Raw genomic sequence first — 18,202 nt, forward strand, 5'->3', positions numbered from 1 at the left:
TACTGAAGAAAATCTGTCCACAGTTCACCTTCACTTTCACATGTGTGGGTTTGGTTCAGCTCATGCGTCAGATCCAGGTCTGATGGAACCAGGATCTGATGGACTGGATCCACATTTCAGAGCAGATTTATTTAGAACACGTGAAGTGCATGTAATCTGTTTGTTTTTCTGTATTTAAACGGGGTCTAAAGTGAAGGTGCAACACTGATGTAGCATGTTCTTACTAATGGAAACACAAAGAACAAACCCAGATCTACAGAAAGTGGCACCTGTTACCTTCAGTTAGATGAATTTTATATATAAAAAAAACATAAAAAAACTGATCAAATCCATCTGTTAATGGCAAAAGGGAAAAAAGACCAGACGTCTGCTCAATTTGTTGGAGAAATGCCACAACTCTAATGTATTTACCAGGATGTAAACCCTGCAACCTGAACTCCACTGTGACACCATTAGATCTAGAAAAAGGTTTGGATTATTCTACAGTTTTAAGAAGAAAACCCTTTCTTCTTCTTCTTCTTCTTTCTTCTTCTTCTTCTTCTTCTTCTTCTCTTCTTCTTCTTTTCTTATTTCTCTTCTCTTCTTCTTCTTCTTCTGCTTCTTCTTCTTCTCCTTCTTCTCCTTCTTCTTCTCCTTCTTCTTCTTCTCTTATTCTTCTCCTCCTCCTCCTCCTCCTCCTCATGTTCTTCTGCTCATTCTTTTCTTCCCTTCTTCTGCTCCTCCTCCTCTTCTACTTGTTCATCTGCTCCTCCTTCTTCCTCTCTCTCTCTCTCTTCACTTCTTCTGCTCCTCCTTCCCTCCGCATTTTTTATATCTCTACTTCTCTCCTTTTTTCTTCTGGTCCTCCCTTCTTTTACTTCTCCTCCTCCTGTTACCTTAGTCTCTGCTCCTCTCTTCTCCTTCTCTCCTTGCCTCTTCTCTGCGCTCCTTCTTCTTCTCCTTTTCTCCACCTCCTCCTTCTTCCTCTTTTTCTCCTCCTCCTTCCACTTCTTCTGCCCCTCCTTCTTCACCCTTCTCCTTCCTTCCTCTTCTTCTTCTCCACCTCCTTCTTCTTCTCCTCCGCCTCCTTATTATTCTACAAAATTGGCGTTTTAAATCAAAGAAGTTTGGTAAAGACAAAAATAAAAGGTGAGGGAAAACAGTATTATTGAGTCAGATTCATGTTCAACACTCTTAACAAACATAGTTTCTTTATTGGAACATTACAGATGACCTCTATGGAATCAGACGCTTTATAAATATTCAGTAAAAGAGTCATTTTAATAAAGGAAAATCAAGATCCTGGATAATTACTGGATCTTTATTCCCTGTAGTGGAGTTGGATACCTGTACCACAGCCAAAACAAACTGGATATTATCATGCACTGCAACACTAAACAAGAATTAGATATACTAATGAAAGTATAAATCTGACTGTGTCAAGTGAAAGGTTAGTAAACAAAATAAAAAAGGTGAGAAAATAGTAATAATTGTCTCATATTCCAGTTCAGCTCAGATCTGTTTTTTTTTTTTTCTGTTTGTTTTTGTGACACCTCATTAAACCAAACAGACGCGATAAAATCTAAACAGTTTTGCGGTGTTTTGTCGACTCAGAAACTACGGTGTGGAGTCGGACCAGCTCAAGACTCTGGTGGGGAAGATGAGGGTGGCCCATCACAGCCCTGAGCAGCGCCGTCACACAGCGCAGGAAAAACCCCGCCCTACCACAGCAAGAACTCCCATCAGCCCCCAACTGACTTCCTGACGGCCGTGGTGGAGCTGATCGGAGCCGCCAAGGGTCTGCTGGGCTGGTTGGGACCGGTGAGAACCAACACGGGAACCACAGGCATCATGGGAAACACGGGATCACGGGAAACACGCGCCTGTGGATGTGTGAATGATGTCATGCTCGTCGTCCGTCATTATCAGATTATTCAGATTCCCTGTGTTGGTTAACAGGCTGATGTGTGAGGCGTCACCTGTCAGACTGTCTGATAAAACACACACACGGCGTTGCCACACGCTCTGCTCCGTGTTATTAGGTGTTAACAGTCAGCTGTTCGAACGTTCTCAGCTTGTTTCAGCTTGAAAAGAATTCCATCTTCTCTGCAAGCTGCTCCGTACAAACACTGACACGTTTCTGCTCTGGCGCTGAAAAGGCAACACACACCTGGACCGTGATGGTTTTTAATCTACGTCAGATCAGATTAATGTCTTTATTTGTGGTTGTGATTAAATAATTACACAGATTAATTAAATATTTTATTTGTCAACCCGAATGATGATGAAAATAAGATGCAATCAGACAGATATTAGTAGAATTTCACACAATTCAGCTGATTCAGGTCATCATTTAACCCTCTGGTATCTAGAGGTGTAAGAAAACATTGGTTCTGCAATATATCGCAATATTTCATTTCTCAAGACCGTATTGATATTAAAAAGTACTGTATCGATATTTTTAGGTATTTATTCAAATTCAGTTATTGTGGAGGTTCATTTTAGTTTTTTGTTTTGTTTATATTTTTTTATTATTCTTTAACACTCTTTTATTAAATAATGTTAGTTCACTGTCGGAATTGCACAAAAATAATGTTCTGATGTTAGTTCTGAACTAATAGAATGTGAACATTTGAACAGGATTTTAAACTTTAAACTCTTTAAGTGCCAGACAGTTAAGGGGCTAATAAAGCCTTAAAAGTGCCACAGGAAGTTGGCCGTTTTTCAGTATTTCGCGTCGTTTTTATAATATTTGAAGAATCCTGCAGGAAACGCTCGGTAACATCCGACCGATTGCTGATTAGATCCAAAACGCACCGGACGCAGCCGATTCATTATTGATCGTAATTTGCATAATTCCTAATAATAATAATAATAATAATAATCTTTATTTATATAGCACTTTCATACATTAAAAACTGTAGCACAAAGTGCTTTACATATCAGTTTAAAATCAGTACCGCCCCCACCGCGCGCACACACCACACACACAACACAACACACACACACACACGCAAACCCACAAGCTCACAATACTTAAGAAGACTGACTGAGCACGGGTAGACCAGAAACAAAAATGTACAAGTAAAAGTAAAACATCAGTTTAGGAGGCGCTGTCTCAGGGAGCCATCCGCAACTGGGACCCCACCCACCAGAAAGGAGCGGACCCCAGTGAGAGAAGGCGCCACAGCCCCCGGAGTCCACAGCCGCCCCCCGGCATGGAGGGCTCCCTCTGATGAAACACCGGAGAATAAGAAACATTAAAAAGATATAAAAATATTATTCGGTCGGTCGCGTGACCTCAAATTCCCGTTTGCTTGGTCTCAAAGGGGGACACGGAAAGAACGTCATCGAAATGTGAGAAAAGAAATGGGGGTGGATGGTTTGTTTGTACACAAATATGGCGTGTTCTCCAAAGCCGATCTGATCGGCCCGTGGCACTTTACAGGTTGTTTTCGTAAAGCTGATTTAATCGGGCCCTGGCACTGAAAGTGTTAATGTCTGTAAAACATTATTTAAGTTTTAACACAGGAACATTTTGTGATATAGCATTAGATCCTGTCGTGATCAAATAAATGTGTTAGTATTTGTGTATATTTCTGGTGTAATTCAAATCTTCCAGGAAATAATCTTTTAAAAAAGAAACAAAACCAATAAAAACTGGCTTTTTAACAGTATGTGGTATATCTTGATATATTGTATCGCGATCCTAGTGTTGTGATTTATATCGTATCACCAGATTCTTGCCGATACACACCCCTACTGATATCCCGTCTATAGAAGTGTGTAATCTGCGTAGTGTAATGTCAAACTATTTTTCGTACAATTTGTTTTTAACTTTTTTTTGCATTTTTTGTATCTCATCAACTTGAACCATAAACAAAAATACGAAATACTTAATAACTGTCGTATTGTTTACCCTTTAAATGCCATTTGTAACGTACACCATATTTTTTGATACAAAAAAAACCCCACAAAAAATGTTTTTTTTTTTTTTTTTCCAATATACTACAAAAAAAAAATTCAGTATTTATTTATTAATTTTTGCAGCTGGTATATGTCAATGATTAACACCAACATTATAGTTAATATGCATTATTATTTATTGTGCTAGCTGTAATGTTAAATTGCTAAAATGTGTCAATGCGCATTTTTTACTCGCTAAATGCTGATCGCTGTTATTAATAATAATAATAATAATAATAATAATAATAATGGTGATGATGAAATTTATAATAATGATGTTGATGATGATAGAAAAAGTGTAGATTATTCTTGAGTTTCAAGAGATTATTATATTATTATTAATAATAATGATAATAATGATGATGATGTTCTCTGTGCAGGACTCCAGTGACAAGCCCCAATGACCTGACGTCGACCAAAAGCAGAATCATCCCGCTGTGTCTGGAGCTGACCTCCACCGTCCAAAAGGTCAGGAAAAAAAAACACAACACCCCAAAACTTCATTTGACGACAGAACAGATGAAACTGTGCCGCTTCCTCTGTTTATTCCACACTCTGATGATGATGCCTTCAGATAACTGCTGTTTACTCTACTTTTGATGATCTTCTCTTTAAGATAAAGCTTTTAGCAAAACACAGACGCTACATTAAAACATTCAGATGACCTCTACGGATCCCACCCAAAATTAAGATTTTTTTTACTGGAAAATGTTTGGATCCTGTATCTGTAGTTGTTTTTTGTAGTGATGGTGCAGTTTAGGGTGTTTTTGTGCTGAATTGTATGGTTTGGTCCATATTTTTTTTTGTGCAGAAATTTAGTGAGTTTTAATAAAGTGATAATGTTTTCTGCAGGATTATTGTTTACTGTAGATTTGTATTATTTGCTGAGGATTTTGTGTGTCTTTTTGCTTCTTTTAGTGTCAGATATCCAGACTTTGTGTAGGGTTTGTGCAGATTTTGGAGTTCGAATAGTTTGTTTACAAGTATAATATCGGTGTAGTGTAGAATTCTTATTAAAATATGGTGTTTTATTGTTGTAGCATAGTTTTTTGTCTCAGTCTTGTGCTTTTTGTCACACTGCAGTATGTTTTTGGGTTGTCAGAGTGTATCTAATCTGATGACCAATATACTGATGATTGCTCATTTGATTTTATTCTTCTTTGGGTTTCTTTATTTCTTTCTTTATTTTTAATTCAGAGATGAACTTCCCCCTGTATCGTAGTTTTATTTTTGCAGTGATGCATAGTTTTAGGGAGTTTTTGTGCTGTATTTTACAGTTTTGTTCATTTTCTTTTACAGTTTTTGTGCAGAATTTAGTGTTTCATGCAATTATTGTGCAAGTTGTTCATGTTTTCTGCCGGATTAGTGTTGATTGTAGATTTTTTGCCCATTTTTTGCAGTGTTGTAGTATTTTGCTGAACCATCTTGTTACATCTTTTTGCAGTCGAAGTGTCTGATGTACAGATTATTGTAGGGTTTTGTTGCAGCATTTTGGAGTTTGTTTAGCTGTTTGTGTAGAGTTTAATTGGTGTAGTATAGTTTTGTTGTCTCAGTCTTGTGCTTTTTGTTGCACTGCAGTATGTTTTTGGCTGTCAGAGTTACAGTATCTTAATCTGATGACCAATCTACTGATGATTGCTCATTTGATTTTACTCTTCTTTATGTTTCTTTCTTTTTTTAAATTCAGGGATGAACTTCCCCCCTGTATCTGTAGTTTTATTTTTTGCAGGTGATGCATAGTTTAGGGAGTTTTGGTGCTGAATTTTACAGTTTTGTTCATTTTCTTTTACAGTTTTTGTGCAGAAATTTAGTGTTTCGTGCAAGTATTGTGCAAATTGTTCATGTTTTCTGCAGGATTAGTGTTGATTGTACATTTTTTGCCTATTTTTTGCAGTGTTGTAGTAGTTGCTGAGTTTTGTGTGTGTTTTTGCAATCATAGTGTCTGATGTACAGACTTATTGTAGGGTTTTGTGCAAGCATTTTGGAGTTTGTTTACTTGTTTGTAAAGAGTTTAATTGTTGTAGTATAGTTTTTGTTGTCCCAGTCTTGTGCTTTTTGTGCACTGTTGGTATGTTGCAGTGATGCAAAGTTTAGGGAATTTTTGTGCTGTATTTTACAGTTTTGTTCATTTTCTTTAACAGTTTTTGTGCAGAAATTTAGTGTTTCGTGCAATTATTGTGCAAATTGATCATGTTTTCTGCAGGATTAATGTTGATTGTACATTTTTTGCCCATTTTTTGCAGTGTTGTAGTATTTTGCTGAACATCTTGTTACATCTTTTTGCAGTAGAAGTGTCTGATGTACAGACTTACTGACAGGTTTTGTGGAGCTTTTGAGTTGTTTACTTGTTTGTATAGTTTTGTTGTCTCAGTCATGTGCGTTTCATTACACTGTCGTATGTTTTTTGGTTGTAATGTGGTGTTTTTTGCAGTGTTTGTGTGCTCAGGCGTCGTCCCTGCTCCTCCAGCCACTTCTGCCGTCTGTGTGTTCTCTGTTTCCCTGTTATTTGCGCGACCGCAGGAGGAATCCTCGGTGTCTGTGTGAGGCGTTTCACTGTCCCTCCCTCTGGTTTCACTCTCATGTAGGCTGTCATTCTCAAATATTTGCTTTGCCGCTGATTGCTTTCTTTTTGTCCCAACACTCGCAGCTTTTCACACGAGAACAGAAACATAAACGTCCCTCTCTCAAACAACCACAGACATTTCTTCAACCTGAGGAATTAAAGCCACTCCCACCCAGGTTAACATTTCTCATCATGTCTTTTTTTTTTTTTTTTCTTTTTTACAACTTTGCAATAAAGTATCATGCTATAATCTTCTCCTTCACCTTGTTATCATTATTCTGAGAATGTCAACAGATTATTTTTTGCTGTGTGTCTGAATCTGTGTCTGTGCTTTCAGGACTGTACTGTTTATGAGATGGAGGAGAAGATTCTGGAAGTGGTGAGTTGTGTTTTCTTCTTCCTGTCCTGTGACCACACACACACACTCATAAAACACACACTTCCTTTTCCTGACGTGGTGTTTTCATGTGAGACAAGCTGTGTCTGTTTATTCAGCTCAGGAGCATCCACTTCCTGTCTTGGATAACTCTTCCTGTTGTTCCCAGAATACAGAATCAGCTGATGCTCAGTCACTTTCCTGCCTCAGCATGGGTTTCTACTGTGACCTTTGACCTCTGATGAGACATAAAGAGCAGCTACAGTCACGGAAAAAATTATTAGACCACCCTTGTTTTCTTCAATTTCTTGTTCATTTTAATGCCTGGTCCAACTAAAGGTACATTTGTTTGGACAAATATAATGATAACAAAAATAGCTCGTAGTAGGTTAATTTCAGATTTGATATCTATGTATCTATGGCATTGTACTGACAAAAACAGTGCTTTTAGACATTCCATGTTTTCTTTTCTGTCTGTTTTAGTCACATGATACACACAGGAGTTAGGACTGGATTGCAAAACCATTGTTTTTGATGACGTTTGATGGTCTAATAATTTTTTCTGTGACTGTATTTGACAGAGATCATGGAAAGACTTGTAGAAATCTGTTTAACCCAGGGCTGTCAAACTCATTTTAGTTCAGGGGCCACATTCAGCTAAATTTGATCTGCAGTGGGTCCGAACCAGTAAAATAATAACATAATAAAATATAAATATGTCAACGCCAAACTTTTCTCTGTTTACAGTGAAAAAAGTAAATTTACGTTATGAAAAGTTTACATCTACAAACTATCCTTTCAAAAGATGTGAATAACATGAACAACTGAAAAAAATCAGTGTCATTTTAACACATATTCTGCCTCAGTTTATCATTTACACATGTACATTAGAACTTACAGATCACAGTGGATCTACAAATACACAAAACATTCAATAACAGGCGGAATATTGTTAAAATTGTACTTATTTTTCTTAAGACATTTCAGGTTGTTCATATTTGTTCATCTTATTCACATTTTTTTGCAAAATTATACTTTGTTTTAGTGTAATACATGACAATATTACATTACAAAGAGAAACACTTGGAGTTGTCATTATTTCTATGTTATTATGGTAGTATTTGACTGGTCCTGCCCACTTGAGATTGAACTGGTCGGAATGTGGAACCTGACTAAAAGGATTGGTTAATATCTTAGTGTTTTCACAAAATTCCAGCCCAAGGGCCGGACTGGACCCTTTGGCGGGGACGATTTGGCCCCGGGACACATGTTTGACACCTGTAATTTAACCCTTTACTTTTTTATATTTCAATAAGATTTCAAAAAGCTGTATCTTGGAAGTGATTAGAGATAAGTTAAACTGTAAATGACAAAATATTGGGTAGTGATCCAAAGTTTATGATGGGAGTAAATGTACTCATCGAATTTCCATATTGTGATGTCACAGGGTGGCAGCCATATTGATTCCATAACTTTTAGTAACATTGAACTTGATGACCATAGGCATTGTGGGTTCACAGGCGGGCACTGCTTCTGTACTCCTGTATAGATGTAGTGGTTTGTTGGATCTTTCATCGACTTTATTAACCATTTCGATGCTGGTGTTTTATTTCCAAAAAATTTCCATTGTGATATCACATTTCGAAAGCTGTACTCTTGGAATGGCTTAGAGATAAAGTCATACTGTAATGACAAAAATATTGGGTATATATCTATACATTTTTGCTAGTTTCTTATTAAATCCTGTATTTTACCTATGTCCTCCTGAGACCCAGGAAAGTTACACATTTTGGCTTTTTTTTTTTTGCATTAAATAATTTCCTTTATTGGAACATGCAATGCAACAGTTTTTTTCAGATTCATTTTTAAAATTTTTATGGAATGTCTTTTGCAGTGGAAAACTTTCGTTCCTTTTTTTTTTTTTGCAATTAAGCTGTGACACTCTGTTCTCTACAAAGGACAAAAATGCATTGCTGGGTCTCAGGAAGATATCTTTGTTCAGCACTTGGGCACTTTGCGTTGTTATAGAATAAATAAATGTAAATAAACTTGACCTTGACCTAAAGTTAATGAGGGATTAAATGTACTCATCTAATTTGCATATTGTGACGTTACCAGACGGTGACCATATTGAATTGTGAAACTTTTTGTAAAATTGAACTTTGAACATATTACATGGAAGTTGTTTTTTTTTGTGTTTTTGTTTTTTTGTCTTCTTATCCTTAAAATAATAGAAAGTAAAATGCATTACGTTTTAGTATCTTTTGTCCAAGCAGCAGAGTAGACAAATCTGTCCTTATCTATCCAAACTAAAACTAAACAAGTGGTGCCAGGCACAACAAACCCCGCCCCTCACACATATTAGCCCCATTATAGTAAATGGGAAGATTAAAAAAAAAAAAAAAAAATCATAAAAATATTTTGACTTTGACCTACCTTTCCCAAAATGTAACCACATCTATTCTGGGTCACTGGCAATCTATAACCCAATTTGGTATGAATTCAACCAATAGTTTTGGCTGCTAAAGGGTTAACAAACAAACAACCCAAACAACACAGTACCCCTCGCCTGGGTTATTAAGCTTTACTTACTGACTAAACCAGTTCAGGACCACGCCTTTAAACTGGATTTTCTTCTTCACTTTGAATAGAAACATGCCCTGAAATGGTGTTAGGATTGAAGGGGCACATGTCCGCCATCTATTGGTGGGAGGTGGTAACAAGATTTGATAACTGTATCTGTGTCTATGGTCTTTTTCATTCAGTTATGCTGGTTGTCACAATATTGCCACTTTGGCGCTTAAAGGCTTAATCTTCTGAGTTTTGGACCTAAATGGGATTTTAAGAACGTTTGTCAGAACTAAACATGGAGAATCAGCGTTCAGTTTCTGTGCTCCGTATATCTGGAACAAACTACCAGAAAATATCAGGTCTGCTGAGAGTCTGAGTTCTTTCAAGTCAAGGTTAAAGACTCACCTGTTCACTGCTGCCTTTGACTAAAAGGCTTTTTACTTTCAAATTTTATATTCTCTTTCGAAACTCTGCACTGCAACTCTTCCTTTAATATGTGTGTGCTTTTATATTTTTGGGTTTTATGTGTTTTTTTCTTACTTGCTGTTTTTAATCACCTTTTACATGTTTCTTTTATAATGTTTTAACTGTGTTTCTTTTTCCCTTGTTGTATTTCAGTGTCCTTTGTGAAGCACCTTGAATTGCCTTGTGTCTGAAATGTGCTATACAAATAAACTTGCCTTGCCTTTAATGCTGTTTTATTTCAGTCTCGAGCTCTGAACGGTATCTGTGAGCAGACGGTCCAGGCGACCTCTGACCCTGCAAAGAGCGAGATGGCCTGTCTGGAGGAGGTTCACATCACCGAAGTCAAACCCGGAGAAGGACTGGTGAGCTCGCATCGTCTTCACAGTAAAAGAAAAGCTGATACTGCAGCGGAAAACGGCTGACTGATAAAGAAAAGCCACATTAGACCCTGAGGAGGATAAATCACAAACACATGTTAAAAATGAGCTGCAGATGTGGGGTAAACATTACACACTGTCTGAATCTGTTTACCTTCAGGGGATTTACATCAAATCCACATACGACGGACTTCATGTCATCACGGGAACCACAGAGAACGTGAGTTTGATATCACCGCTTCCACCACAAACTGAAATTCTGAAGCAGAATAATGAAGTTAAGCCGGCAAACGAGCTTCAAAAAGTTGTTGAATGACATTGGAAATGAGTTCAGATAGAGATGAAGCTGCTGTGTTCCATGATATACCCGCAAAATAAGTGTAAATTAGATTTTAAAGATCAGTGAAAACAGGTGGAATTTGCATCAGAATAAAATCATTTTAGCCTGATCTGTGGTCTCTGTATTAAAAGACAGTATGAGGTGATTAAAGGAGGTCAAAGACAAATAATTGGTTCATAAATGAATACAATTCAGTGTTATCAGGCCTTAAAAAGAGAGAGAGCTGCACAATGAGAATGCTGTTATCACCAGTAGTAAATCTACCAGCATTCAGAGTAGAAATCACCACAACTGACCTCTCTAATCATCCTCTTACAATGCATAAGAAAACTCAAAAATAGATCAAATTTTCACGATACGTAAAAGTTGAGTCTAAACTAAAAGAAGAGCGTGATGGGAAAATAAACCAACACACGGTTGATTCTCAAATTCAGTTCAACTGGTTTTAAAGCTCTGGATTCACACTTCAGACCTGACAAACTACAGTTTGTTTATATTTTATATTTGATTTATTTGTTTATTTTATTTTATTCATTCTATAGTGTGTCAGATCTGAGGATAAACCAGTCAAATTCCTTGTTTTTGTGCACAAACTTGGCCACAGATGATTTGACACACTGATTTTCCACAGGACTGCTGTTATTTTGTCCTTTTAAAGACTGTTTTAAACACATTAAAATGCATCAGATTTGCATCAAATACCCGTTTCTGCCTTTTAGTAGAAGTAGTGATGATTGCTGAGCTTAAATCCACCTTTTTAAAAAAATTTTTTTTTTTTAATCTTTTTTTAAAATTTCAGTTTGATATGGGCTTTATCACGAGAACACCTGAAACATTTTTTTCACATAAATACACTTCTTACACACACACAAACATTCACATATTCATAAGAAAGTTGAAGAAAGTTAAAAAAAAAAAAAAGAAGGGATCACATAAAGGGCAGAGGAAATTGGCAGCTAAGCATCAATTGTATTTATTTATTTAAAAAAAAAAAAATTGATTGTGATTTGCTGTTGAAAGGTGCTATACAAATAAAGTGTAGTAGTAGTAGTCGTCAGTTTAAAAGAGTGATATTTAACTTTTTTTAATGGAAATCTTCATTTTCAAACATGTCCCTGTGGTCTCCATAAGCTGTAAATGGTCTGCTTGGGTCTAAAGTCTTCATTACTTCTTCTCACTGGTTTTAACAGACGACATCATATCACTCCTGTCCTCACATCCCTTCACTGGCTCCCTGTGTGTTTTAGAATTGATTTTAAGATTTTAATGATCACTTTTAAAGCCCGAATGGGTCTGGCCCCAAGTTATATAGATGAGATGCTAGTTGACTACGAGCCAGTACGCAGCCTTAGATCCTCAGGGGGGCAGAGGGCTCCTGGCTTTTCCAAAGTCCAGGTTTAAATCGAAAGGTGACCGGGCATTTTCCATCAGGGCCCCTCGACTTTGGAATGGCCTGCCCGAGGAGATAAGGCTTGCGGAATCAGTGACATCTTTTAAATCACTTCTTAAACCCTTTTAGCCCTATCAGCCCGCCCGCGGGCCGAAAAAATTATATTAATATTCATCTACTATGAAAAACATACTAAATCAGGACAATGAATGTTATTTTCAACTTTTGCTCAAAGTTTAGACCCTAATGTTAATAAAAGTACATCAAAAGTGTATTTTAGTGCAAACTTTAATGTTCAAACATGATTTTTAATCTTTGAGGGGTGAAATATAGGCTATTAAAAATCTCCGACCACGAACAATTAATTTATGCATACCATCGTCAATCCAGCCGAAAAAAAAAAACAGGCGAGGATAAAAATTCCAATTTCTCTTTTAGTTTGTTACAGTTTACTCAGGCATAGTAATAGATAAAATTTTTAGACAATGGAAATAGATTCTGTGAGGTCTGTAAATGTCCATAGACACCAAGAACATCCATATGAACCTTATTATTGTGAAGGAATTCTTCATTTACTTTGGGTTTGTCTGTTTAGGCGTTTTTCCCCTGAAAATATGGTCAGGGTTAAACAGGTTTTAAAACACATTTTTATAGACTTGCTTTTATGTGATGTCTGTCCCTTTTTAACTTTTAATTTTTAATTTTAATTTTTAAATTTGATCCTGTTTGATTATTAATTTGTTCATACATCTCTCTAATTGTGTTGCTTCTGTTTTGGTGTTTTACTTGCTTCGTGTATCCTGCTGTTGTGCCCTCTGTCAAAGCACTTTGTAAACTTTGTTTTTAAAGGTGCTATACAACTAAAGTTGTTATTATTATTATTATTATTATTATTAGTATTATTATTATTATTAATAATTCAACTCCACAGGTCCATCTTCAACCCTATTTCTGAGTAATGACACCAGAAAGGTGGTTTGGAGCGCTGGCCCTTTAAATGCACATGAGCCAATTCAGGCCCCGCCCCCTCCAGGTTGTTGACCTTGCTTTCTGTCCCATTCAACCACTTGTGTTCGTTAATACAATCAACAAACTGAACATGTTAGGTAATCGGCTCAAAGTTTGGACATATTTTCAATTTTTACTACAACTGCTGCTGCTGATAAACAATTGTGTTGTACTCAGAGAAATGTTCGTCGGAAGTCTGGACCTTATATGTGCAAATGTCGTGACGTAACTCGTTATAAAACGTAACAAATTAAGAAGGAATCAAAACAGGTTGTAGAAATCCACTCGATTTTTGCCGGAATGAATATAAAGATAGCTTTGCAGCACCTGGAGGGTTCAAATTCAAACTGTATGAACTATTAGGGTCCAAATACACAAATAAATGAACCACAGACTAATAAAAGTGGGTTTAGATAAATATGAAAATATGACTCCTTTAATGTTGTATTTCTGCTTGTGTTCAGTCTCCTGCAGATAAACTCAGAGGATTCATGCCGGAGATGAGTGGTTCAGGTCAACGCTCAGGACTGTGGTCAGTGGACTCTCTCTGTTTATGACATTTATGAACTAATTATATGTTGCGTCTGGCCTAAAACCTGAAAATATACAAGAGTTTGTTGGTAGTGGGTGAAATAAATTTGCAGCTGATCAGTAAAAGCAGAGCACTGGTTTTCTGAGTCTGGAACTTCCACAAGAATGATAGGAAATATGGATGGATGACAATTAAGCGTCATATGGGACCTTTTTTTTTTATCATACAGGTGTACAACATTTGTAAATGCAACAAAAACATCCAAACAGCTGAATACAGAACTGAAGTCCCGCCCCGTTCCCTTCTGCCTCATGGGACTAGACTCTGGAAAACTATAAATGGTGTCGATGGTGATAGGAATTTATTTTGTGAATCTTAACGGACTAATGCCCTCATTTCCATATGTGTGTTCGTGTGTTTAAAAGATAATTTTGCAAGTAAAGAAAGTTGCATTTTTGTGGTGAAGATAATAAAGAAACGTCCAGTTTTAATCAGCTGAGTGGACTGCATCCTTTATCACATGATACCAAAACAAGAGGACCAAAGACCAAAGTAGTCGTTACGTGGAATATTTCACTTCAGTCTTTGAGAACGAGACGAAAAGTTATTAAAAGAACGTGAATAAACGAGCTGTTGGACGGAGACATAATTATAATGATGTACCTCCATGACTTTCAGATGTGTGTTTACATTTATGTATTTTCAGACTGATACTTCAACAGAGTTACAACAATTGACACTTTAATTACTAGTATAATTATGTGGTATGTTATATTTATGTATGTACGATTTTTAGTGTCCTTTTTTTTTTGGGAGGTGCGCCCAATTTCATCGTATGGAATACAACGACAATAAAGTCTCTTATTTTATCGTTTCGTTTAGCCTTGATATGAATCTGACTCCGACTTGTTTCTGTGTAAAGTAGATTCATGGCGGTGATAGATTGCATGTTGGTGGTAGCGCCCCCTGCTGACAGACCCCTCTGCTCTGTGATTGGTCAGGTGGGCTGGCAGCTCAAACACCTGGTGGATGAGCTGAGGGCGGAGTCGGGGGGCGTGGTCCTGATGCTGAAGAAGAGGCCGTCTGGAAGCAGTGGAGGGTTCAGCCACGCCCCCCTGAAAAACCTGCGCTGGAGGCCCCCCCTCGTACAGGTCAGGATCTTTTCTTTCTGTTGTACATGTGTTTGGCATTTAGATCACTTTCCGGATAGTCTCTGCCATAGTGCTGTTTGAGCAGGCATTTGTTTTCAGCCAATAGCATCGTCTTTGTTAGCAATTTTCTGTAAACATCTTCTCTGATTAATTTCCTTGGGACAATGTGTACAAAGTTGAATTCACAGTTTTGAGAAATTAGATTTTTGAATTTTTGACAAATTTTTGAAATATTAAAAAAAATTGCCTATGGAAATGGTTACAGATATCAATATAGTTACTGTTGATTACTGAAATCATATACGGTCTTTCATTTGGATCCATGACCTGTGACCTTGAAGGGGTCAAGGTCACAGATGTCTAGGTTTCAACAATCTTAATCATTTCCAATTTTATATGTAACTTCTTTGGGAGAATGTCTACAAAGTTTATTCATGGTTTTGAGAAATTTTGATTTTTAAATTTTTGACAAATTTTTGAAATATAAAAAAAAATGCTTTTCGAAATGTAAATGGTTACAGATGTCAATATAAGTTACTATTGATCCCTAATAGGAAGTCGTATACAGTCTTTCATTTGGATCTATGACCTTTGACATTGAGTGACCTTGAAGGGTCAATGTTATGGTCACAGATGTCTAGATTTCAATGATCTTAGTTGTTTCCAATTTTATATGTAACTTCCTTGGGAACATAGTTTGTTACGTTTTCAGAAATTTTGTTTTTTTTGTTTTTTTTTTAAAATAGTAAAAAATTGCCTTTACTTATAACGGGCCGCATTTTGATGGCTTATAACATGGAAATGGTTACAGATATCAATATAGTTACTATTGATCACTGATGGAAAGTCATATATGGACTTTAATTTGGATCTATGATCTTTGACCTTGAGTGACCTTGAAGGGTCAAAGTCAAGGTCACAGATGTCTAGATTTCAACAATCTTAGTCGTTTCCAATTTTATATGTAACTTCCTTGGGACAATGTCTACAAAGTTTACTCAGTTTTGAGAAATTTTGATTTTTGAATTTTTGACAAATGTTTGAAATATGAAAAAAAGGCTTTTCGAAATGTAAATGGTTACAAATGTCAGTATAGTTACTATTGATCACTGATAGGAAGTCATATACGGTCTTTAATTTGGGTCCATGACCTTTGACCTTGAGTGACCTTGAAGGGTCAAAGTCAAGGTCACAGATGTCTAGATTTCAACAATCTTAGTCGTTTCCAATTTTATATGTAACTTCCTTTGGGATTTTTTTGATTTCTGAAATAATGAAAAATTGCCTTTACTTATGATGGGCTGTATTTTGATGGCTTATAACATGGAAATGGTTACAGATATCAATATAGTTCCTATTGATCACTGATAGAAGCCATTTATGGACATTGAATTAGTTGAGTCTCCTCCTTGAAAGTGCCACCCACTTCTATATAGAGAGTGATCTCCTTCATCCAGACCACAGACGTTAACATAGAGACAGAACCTGACAACTTTGCAAATTCATGTTGGTATGATTCTTGATAGAACATGGCGCTGAGATATAGGGACATAGGAACTGTGTTTTTTCTTTGATAACGTGAGCAGGAAGCCCCTCCTCGTCCTGCCGTCTGTCACCGAGAGCTTTCACTCTGAATGTGTTTGTGTTTGTGCTGCTCCGTTGAGGAGGCCGGCGAACAATGCATCCATTGGTCCTGAAATAAAAAAAAAAACCCAGAAGGAAACAGTCCAAACATCTTTGGAAGGTGACTCATTCACTGCCCCACAATGTGGACAATTCAGAGGGCGCTTCAGGGGTTTTGTGTTGCAGCGTTTCAGGATGTGTGTGTTCGCAGATAAACGTCTCTGCGATGAGTTCAGCCTCTAATCTGAGTTATCAAAACACATCTGAAGGCGCTCTGTCCCTAAAGTCACTCCCACTCGAAGGGCAAAGGTCATCCTGAACCAAAACGCTCCCAAGTTGTCGCTCCACAACAATCTGATGACCTTTGACCGGATTCTGGAGCGTAGTCCAGAATTAAAATCAAAATGTGAACGTTTCAGTGTTCGTTTTTTTTTGTCGTACCCTGTGGCGTTCGTCAGTGTCAACATGACTACTCAGAAATCATCTGATTTTATTCATGTTTAATATTTTGGTGCAACCTTTGACGCTTTTGGATGACCTTTTGGAGTGTTGACCTTGACCTTCATCTTAAAGGTCAAATCAGGGTTGACCAAGGCTAGAATAGTGTTCGTTTAGTAGTAGTTTGACTTTAGTATTTTGTGTTTTAACTAGTAATGTCCCGATCTGGATTTTTTTTGCTTCCGATCCGATTTTTTTTTTTGGGATTAGTTTTGCCGATACCTATCCGATATGGACTTTTTACAATGAAATTTTGATTTAAATTTGGAGTCATTATTTATAGGTTATTATGCTATTATTTTACATGAGATCACTATTGGGCTGAATGTGGAACCTGAACTAAAACAACTACGACACCTTTGACTCTTAATAACTTTAGTATCATTTTTGCACTTTCCATATTCATACCGTGGGACAAATTATGCTGCATTCCAGGCCACCCGTAACTTGTGTTTTTCCAACCTTCTTCCGGTGAAAATGCACTGGAATGTCAGTCAAACCCGTGAATTCCCACCCATGAACTTGTACTAGATCGATGTTCTCCCAGTTCCAAGCTCTGACTTCATGTAGCAGTGTCGGCCCCCATGGATGTGGTGTTAATGCAAATTGTTTATTAAAACAAGGTATTGCTCTGACATTATTTATCTGCACATGCTCTGCATAATCAGCAGCTGCTCTAGTGTTAGGACAACAATAAATTAATACCAAATACGTATCCAAATATATAAAAAACATAATGTAAAAGGTAGAACAGCTTCTCTTACCTTATGTGCCGTTTTTCCTCCTCTGTTTCCCTCAATTTAAGCAAAAGCAAACACCTTTAGAAATGATTGTAAATGAGCATAACGTACGGTCCACTATGGTGGTTTGTTTATATCTAACTCCCACAGTTCCTTGCACTCAGACAGTTTAGCGTGACTTGCCTGGAACGTTACAAAGTCGTGAGTTGTGGTTTGAAGTCGTGACTTATGGGCTCAAAAAACGGCCTGGACGGCAGCATTAGAACCTCATATTTCCCACTGCTGTAACGCGTCTATGGACAGGTCCGTCCAGGTATTAAATGGAGGTGTGTTCGGTACTGTGCGTTAGTGATGTGAAGCAGGTTCCTCGCTGGGTGGGTCAAAAGAATGTCAGTTTAGTTGCAGGACGGGTTGAGTCGGGTCAAATAATTCCACAAAAGCCCTGTGGGTTGAAAAAAATCAGACTTGCACATCACGACCGGACCTCATAATGAGTACGTGCAGAGTGAAAGCGAAACTTACAGACGCTTTACTAGTTCCTCTAAGCCTCCCGCTGTTGTGCAGCTTTTCCCTACCTTCGGAAACTTTAATTTGAGGGGCAGGACATTTAAAGGGAAACTCTG

The 18,202-nt window shown here is 37.2% G+C and overlaps 1 pseudogene; it reads left to right on the forward strand.

The window, feature by feature from the left end:
* The window catches only part of LOC115415630 (connector enhancer of kinase suppressor of ras 3-like), a 64,097-nt pseudogene that overhangs the window by 36,810 nt on the left and 9,085 nt on the right, over positions 1-18,202 (forward strand).

The sequence above is a fragment of the Sphaeramia orbicularis genome, chromosome 24 (assembly GCF_902148855.1).
Source record: "Sphaeramia orbicularis chromosome 24, fSphaOr1.1, whole genome shotgun sequence".
Lineage (NCBI taxonomy): Eukaryota > Metazoa > Chordata > Actinopteri > Kurtiformes > Apogonidae > Sphaeramia > Sphaeramia orbicularis.